At 58.7% G+C, this 7,367-nt stretch overlaps 1 long non-coding RNA gene across 1 annotated transcript; it reads left to right on the forward strand.

Moving 5' to 3' along the window:
* The first annotated feature begins 1,812 nt into the window (after positions 1 to 1,812).
* On the forward strand, positions 1,813 to 6,047 carry LOC130606964 (uncharacterized). The gene is made up of 3 exons (XR_008974117.1): positions 1,813 to 1,942; positions 3,256 to 3,394; positions 5,884 to 6,047. It is a non-coding gene; the product is annotated as an uncharacterized LOC130606964 (long non-coding RNA).
* The last annotated feature ends 1,320 nt before the right edge of the window (positions 6,048 to 7,367 follow it).

A 7,367-nucleotide genomic window follows, 5' to 3' on the forward strand; every position in this document is an offset into this window, starting at 1 on the left:
TGGGTCTATGGGGTGTGTGGGGCTCTTGGGGGTCTGTGTGTCTCTGGGCTGTGGGGCTTTGTGGGTCTATGGGGTGTGTGGGGCTCTATGGGGTCTGTGGGTCTCTGGGCTGTGGGGCTCTGTGGGTCTCTGGGGTGTGGGGCTCCGTGGGTCTGTGGGGCTCCGTGGGTCTCTATGGGCTCTGTGGGTCTGTGGTGTGTGGGTCTTCTATGGGTCTCCGCGCTGTGGGTTCCATGGGTCTCTATGGGCTCTATGGGTCTCCGCGCTGTGGGGCTCCATGGGTCTCTATGGGCTCTATGGGCTCTGTGGGTCTCTGTGGTGTGTGGGTCTCTATGGGCTCTGTGGGTCTCTGTGGTGTGTGGGTCTCTATGGGCTCTGTGGGTCTCTGGGGTGTGTGGGTCTCTATGGGGTCTGTGGGGTGTGTGGGGCTCTATGGGCTCTGTGGGTCTCTGTGGTGTGTGGGTCTCTATGGGCTCTGTGGGTCTATGGGGTGTGTGGGTCTCTATGGGCTCTGTGGGTCTCTGTGGTGTGTGGGTCTCTATGGGTCTCCGCGCTGTGGGTTCCATGGGTCTCTATGGGCTCTATGGGTCTCCGCGCTGTGGGGCTCCATGGGTCTCTATGGGCTCTATGGGCTCTGTGGGTCTCTGTGGTGTGTGGGTCTCTATGGGCTCTGTGGGTCTCTGTGGTGTGTGGGTCTCTATGGGCTCTGTGGGTCTCTGGGGTGTGTGGGTCTCTATGGGCCTCCGCTCTGTGGGGCTCCATGGGTCTCTATGGGCTCTGTGGGTCTATGTAGTGTGTGTGTCTCTATGGGCCTCCATGCTGTGGGGCTCCATGGGTCTCTATGGGCTCTATGGGCTCTGTGGGTCTCTGTGGTGTGTGGGTCTTCTATGGGTCTCCGCGCTGTGGGTTCCATGGGTCTCTATGGGCTCTATGGGTCTCCGCGCTGTGGGGCTCCATGGTCTCTATGGGCTCTATGGGCTCTGTGGGTCTCCGTGGTGTGTGGGTCTCTATGGGCTCTGTGGGTCTCTGTGGTGTGTGGGTCTCTATGGGCTCTGTGGGTCTCTGGGGTGTGTGGGTCTCTATGGGCTCTGTGGGTCTCTGGGGTGTGTGGGTCTCTATGGGCTCTGTGGGTCTCTGTGGTGTGTGGGTCTCTATGGGCTCTGTGGGTCTCTGTGGTGTGTGGGTCTCTATGGGCTCTGTGGGTCTCTGTGGTGTGTGGGTCTCTATGGGCTCTGTGGGTCTCTGTGGTGTGTGGGTCTCTATGGGCTCTGTGGGTCTCTGTGGTGTGTGGGTCTCTATGGGCTCTGTGGGGTGTGTGGGGCTCTATGGGCTCTGTGGGTCTCTGTGGTGTGTGGGTCTCTATGGGCTCTGTGGGTCTCTGTGGTGTGCGGGTCTCTATGGGCTCTGTGGGTCTCTGGGGTGTGTGGGTCTCTATGGGGTCTGTGGGGTGTGTGGGGCTCTATGGGCTCTGTGGGTCTCTGTGGTGTGTGGGTCTCTATGGGCTCTGTGGGTCTATGGGGTGTGTGGGTCTCTATGGGCTCTGTGGGTCTCTGTGGTGTGTGGGTCTCTATGGGTCTCCGCGCTGTGGGGCTCCATGGGTCTCTATGGGCTCTATGGGCTCTGTGGGTCTCCGTGGTGTGTGGGTCTCTATGGGCTCTGTGGGTCTCTGTGGCGTGTGGGTCTCTATGGGCTCTGTGGGTCTCTGTGGCGTGTGGGTCTCTATGGGCCTCCGCTCTGTGGGGCTCCGCGGGCCTGCCGGTCCCCTCCTGCCCCATAGCGGGCTCTGAGCCGTGGGGCCGGGTTCTCCCCACAGACATCGATGAGTGCGGGCTCTTCGGGGCCGAGATCTGCAAGGACGGGAAGTGCGTGAACACGCAGCCGGGCTACGAGTGCTACTGCAAGCAGGGCTTCGACTACGACAGCGCCGTCCTGCAGTGCCTCGGTGCGGAGGAATGTGGGGGCTGTGGGGCTGGGGGGGCTGGGGGGTATGGGGGCTATGGGGGTATGGGGGGGGCTGTGGGGCTATGGGGGCTGTGGGGGTATTGGAGGTTATGGGGGCTGTGGGGCTATGGGGGGCTATGGGGGGCTATGGGGCAGGGGGGCTATGGGGGGCTATGGGGCAGGGGGGCTATGGGGGGCTATGGGGAGCTATGGGGCAGGGGGGCTATGGGGGGCTATGGGGGTAGATATGGGGCTATTGGGGGCTATGGGGGTATGGGTGCTGTGGCAGTATTGGGGGCTATGGGGGTGTGGGGGGGCTCTGGGGCTATGGGGGCTGTGGGGGTATTGGAGGTTATGGGGGCTGTGGGGCTATGGGGGGCTATGGGCCTGGGGGACTATGGGGGGCTATGGGGGTATTGGGGGCTATGGGGGCTGTGGGGCTATGGGGGGCTGTGGGGGTATGGGGGTTATGGGGGTATGGGGGGCTGTGGGGGTATTGGGGGCTATGGGGGTATGGGGGGCTGTGGGGGTATTGGGGGCTATGGGGGCTGTGGGGCTATGAGAGGCTGTGGGGGTATGGGGGCCTGTGGGGTTATGGGGGGCTGTGGGGGTATGGGCGGCTATGGGGGTATGGGGGGATATGGGTCTATTGGGGGCTATGGGGGTATGGGCGGCTATGGGGGTATGGGGGGATATGGGGCTATTGGGGGCTATGGGGGTATGGGGGGCTATGGGGGTATGGGGGGCTGTGGGGCTATGGGGGGCTATGGGGGTATGGGGGGATATGGGGCTATTGGGGGCTATGGGGGTATGGGGGGCTGTCGGGCTATGGGGGGCTATGGGTGCTATGGGGGGCTATGGGGGCTATGGGGGTATTGGGGGCTATGGGGGGCTATGGGGGCTGGGGGGCTATGGGAGGTTATGGGGGCTATGGGGCTATTGGGAGCTATGGGGGCTGTGGGGCTATGGGGGCTATGGGGAGCTATGGGGCTACTGGGGTCTATGGGGGCTGTGGGGCTGTTGGGGGCTATGGGGCTATTGGGAGCTATGGGGGCTGTGGGGCTATGGGAGGTTATGGGGGCTATGGGGCTATGGGAAGTTATGGGGGCTATGGGGGGCTATGGGACTGTGGGGCTATGGGAGGTTATGGGGGCTATGGGGGGCTATGGGGGCTATGGGGCTATGGGGGCTATGGGTTCTATGAGGGCTATGGGAGGCTATGGGTTCTACAGGTTCTATGGGGCCATGGGTTCTATGGCTTCTATGGGGCCACGTGCCCATGGCGCTCCCCGGGGTTTCCCCCCTGCCCCCCAGACGTGGACGAGTGCCTGGACGAGTCCAACTGCGTGGACGGGGCCTGCGAGAACACGCGGGGGTCGTTCCGGTGCTCCTGCCCCCCCGGCACCCGCTACCACCCCCCCCAGCGCCGCTGCCCCCCCCCCCCCCGAGCACGGTCAGTGGGGGGAGGGGCTCACGAGCCCTGCGTGAAAACTGGGCGAGATCCATGGGAGGGGGAGCCCCATTGAGCGCCATTGACAACCATTGAGCCCCATTGAGAGCCATTGAGCCCCATTGACAACCATTGAGCCCCATTGAGTGCCATTGAGCGCCATTGAGCCCCATTGAGCGCCATTGAGCGCCATTGAGCCCCATTGAGCCCCATTGAGCCCCATTGAGTGCCATTGAGCGCCATTGAGCGCCATTGAGTGCCATTGAGCCCCATTGAGTGCCATTGAGCGCCATTGAGCCCCATTGACAACCATTGAGCCCCATTGACAACCATTGAGCGCCATTGAGCCCCATTGAGCGCCATTGAGCCCCATTGAGTGCCATTGAGCGCCATTGACAACCATTGAGCCCCATTGACAACCATTGAGCCCCATTGAGTGCCATTGAGCGCCATTGAGCCCCATTGAGCGCCATTGAGCCCCATTGAGCGCCATTGAGCCCCATTGACAACCATTGAGCCCCATTGAGCGCCATTGAGCCCCATTGAGCGCCATTGAGCGCCATTGATCTCCATTGAGCTCCATTGAGCGCCATTGAGCACCATTGAGCGCCATTGAGCGCCATTGAGCCCCTTTGAGCGCCATTGAGCGCAATTGAGCGCCATTGAGCGCCATTGAGCACCATTAAGCTCCACTGAGCGCCATTGAGCTCCATTGAGCGCCATTGAGCGCCATTGAGCCCCATTGAGTGCCATTGAGCCCCATTGAGCCCCATTGAGCCCCATTGAGTGCCATTGAGCCCCATTGACCGCCATTGAGCCCCATTGAGTGCCATTGAGCGCCATTGAGCCCCATTGAGTGCCATTGAGCGCCATTGAGCCCCATTGAGAACCATTGAGCACCACTGAGCCCCACTGAGTGCCATTGAGCGCCATTGAGTGCCATTGAGCACCATTGAGCCCCATTGAGTGCCATTGAGCCCCATTGAGCGCCATTGAGTGCCATTAGGCACCGTTGAGCTCCATTGAGCCCCACTGAGCACCACTGAGCTCCATTGAGCGCCATTGGGCCCCATTGAGCACCATTGAGCCCCACTGAGTGCCATTGAGCGCCATTGAGTGCCATTGAGTGCCACTGAGCCCCATTGAGGGCCATTGAGCTCCATTGAGCCCCATTGATCCCAATGTGAGCCCCATTGAGCCCCATTGATCCCAATGTGATCCCCATTGATCCTAATGTGATCCCCATTGATCCCAATGTGATCCCCATTGATCCCCATTGATCCCAATGTGAGCCCCATTGATCCCCATTGATCCCAATGTAAGCCCCATTGATCCCAGTGTAAACCCCATTGATCCCCATTGATCCCCATTGACCCCATTGATCCCAATGTGATCCCCATTGATCCCAATGTAAACCCCATTGATCCCCATTGATCCCCATTGACCCCATTGATCCCAATGTGATCCCCATTGATCCCAATGTAAACCCCATTGATCCCCATTGATCCCCATTGACCCCATTGATCCCAATGTGATCCCCATTGATCCCCATTGATCCCAATGTGATCCCCACTGATCTCCATTGATCCCAATGTAAACCCCATTGATCCCCATTGATCCCCATTGACCCCATTGATCCAATGTGATCCCCATTGGTCCCAATGTAAACCCCATTGATCCCCATTGATCCCCATTGACCCCATTGATCCCAATGTGATCTCCATTGATCCCCATTGATCCCAATGTGATCCCCACTGATCCCAATGTAAGCCCCATTGATCCCCATTGATCCCCATTGATCCCCACTGATCCCCATTGATCCCAATGTGATCCCCATTGACCCCATTGACCCCATTGATCCCAATGTGATCCCCACTGATCTCCATTGATCCCAATGTAAACCCCACTGATCTCCATTGATCCCAATGTAAACCCCATTGATCCCCATTGATCCCCATTGATCCCAATGTAAGCCCCATTGATCCCCATTGATCCCCATTGATCCCCACTGATCCCCATTGATCCCAATGTGATCCCCATTGATCCCCATTGACCCCATTGATCCCCATTGATCCCAATGTGATCCCCATTGATCCCCATTGACCCCATTGATCCCCATTGATCCCAATGTAAACCCCATTGATCCCCATTGATCCCCATTGATCCCAATGTAAACCCCATTGATCCCCATTGATCCCCATTGATCCCAATGTAAGCCCCATTGATCCCCATTGATCCCCATTGATCCCCACTGATCCCCATTGATCCCAATGTAAACCCCATTGACCCCATTGATCCCCATTGATCCCCATTGATCCCAATGTAAACCCCATTGACCCCATTGATCCCCATTGATTCCCATTGATCCCAATGTGATCCCCATTGATCCCCATTGACCCCATTGATCCCCATTGATCCCAATGTAAACCCCATTGATCCCCATTGATCCCCATTGACCCCAATGTAAACCCCGTTGCCCCCCCCCTTTGCAGAGCGCCCCCCGGCGGTGGCGGTGCCCGCAGAGCGCCCCCTGGCGGCGCGGCGGGACGTGTGCTGGCAGCGGCGGGGGGAGGACGGGCTCTGTGGGGCGCCGCTGGGGGCGGGGCCGCTGCCCCTGGACGAGTGCTGCTGCCGGGGGGGGGCGGGGTGGGGGCGGCGCTGCAGGGCCTGCCCCCCCCGCGGAGCGGGTGAGAGGGGGATGGGGGGGGGTTCTATGGGGTGTGGGGGTATGGGGTGTGTGTGTGGGTATAGGGTGTGGGGGGGTATGGGGTGTGGGGTGTGTGGGGGTATAGGGTATGGGGGGGTTCTATGGGGTGGGGGGTTCTATGGGGTGGGGGGTTCTATGGGGTGTGGGGGGTATGGGGTGTGTGTGGGTATAGGGTATGGGGGGGGGTTCTATGGGGTGGGGGGGGGGGGGGGTTCTGTGTGTGTGTGGGGAGGGGGGGGGGGTGTGTGGGGGTTCTATGGGGGGGTGGGGGGTTCTGTGTGGGGTGGGGGGGTTCTATGGGGTGGGGGGGTGGGGGGGGGGTATGGGGTGTGTGTGGGTATAGGGGGTTCTATGGGGTGGGGGGGTTCTATGGGGTGGGGGGGGGTGTGTGGGGGTGTAGGGTATGGGGGGGGTTCTATGGGGTGGGGGGTTCTATGGGGGGGGGGTATGGGGTGGGGGGTTCTATGGGGTGGGGGGGTTCTATGGGGTGTGTGGGAGTATAGGGTATGGGGGGGTTCTATGGGGTGTGGGGGGTATGGGGGGGTATGGGGGGGTTCTGGGGTGTGGGGGTGGGGGGTTCTATGGGGTGGGGGGTTCTATGGGTGTGTGGGGGGGTATGGGGGTGTGTGGGGGTATAGGGTATGGGGGTTCTATGGGGTCCAACCTGGGGGTTCTATGGGGTGGAGGGGTTTATGGGGGTGTGGGGAGTATGGGGTGTGTGGAGTGTTCTATGGGGTGTGGGGGTTCTATGGGAGTGTGGGGGGTATGGGGTGTGTGGGGGTATAGGCACAAAAGTAGGATTTATTTAACACCTTACATACTGATAATACTGGGTTAAGAAATGAGAAATTGGGACAGAGTATCTGTGAATTGTTTTTTAACATTGATAATTTTGTGCCTGGAAAATAAAATTATAAAAGAAGAATGGAAACTTTGGTGTTGGAAATATATTTAAAATAGCAGGTAGCACACCAAATATGCCTCTTCAATATAAAAGTGGAATGTAGTCCCTTGACATTGTAATTTCTTTGCTTTAGTTTTAATTTTACTAATTTAGATTTTTACAGCTCTGCTCATCTGAGATATCATCTGTAATACTATAAATATTTGTGATTATCAAGGTCACAAAGCTATCATAGTGACAGAATTATAGAATCATAGAATACCAGGTTGGAAGGGACCTCAGGGATGATCTAGTCCAACCTTTCTTAGCAAAGCATGACCTAGACTAGATGTCCCAGCACCCGGTCCAGTCGAACCTTAAAGATG

The sequence above is a fragment of the Pezoporus wallicus genome, unplaced genomic scaffold (assembly GCF_028554395.1).
Source record: "Pezoporus wallicus isolate ANWC-B61680 ecotype Strahan unplaced genomic scaffold, APGP_CSIRO_Pwel_v1 contig_11863, whole genome shotgun sequence".
In the NCBI taxonomy this organism is placed as follows: Eukaryota; Metazoa; Chordata; class Aves; order Psittaciformes; family Psittacidae; genus Pezoporus; species Pezoporus wallicus.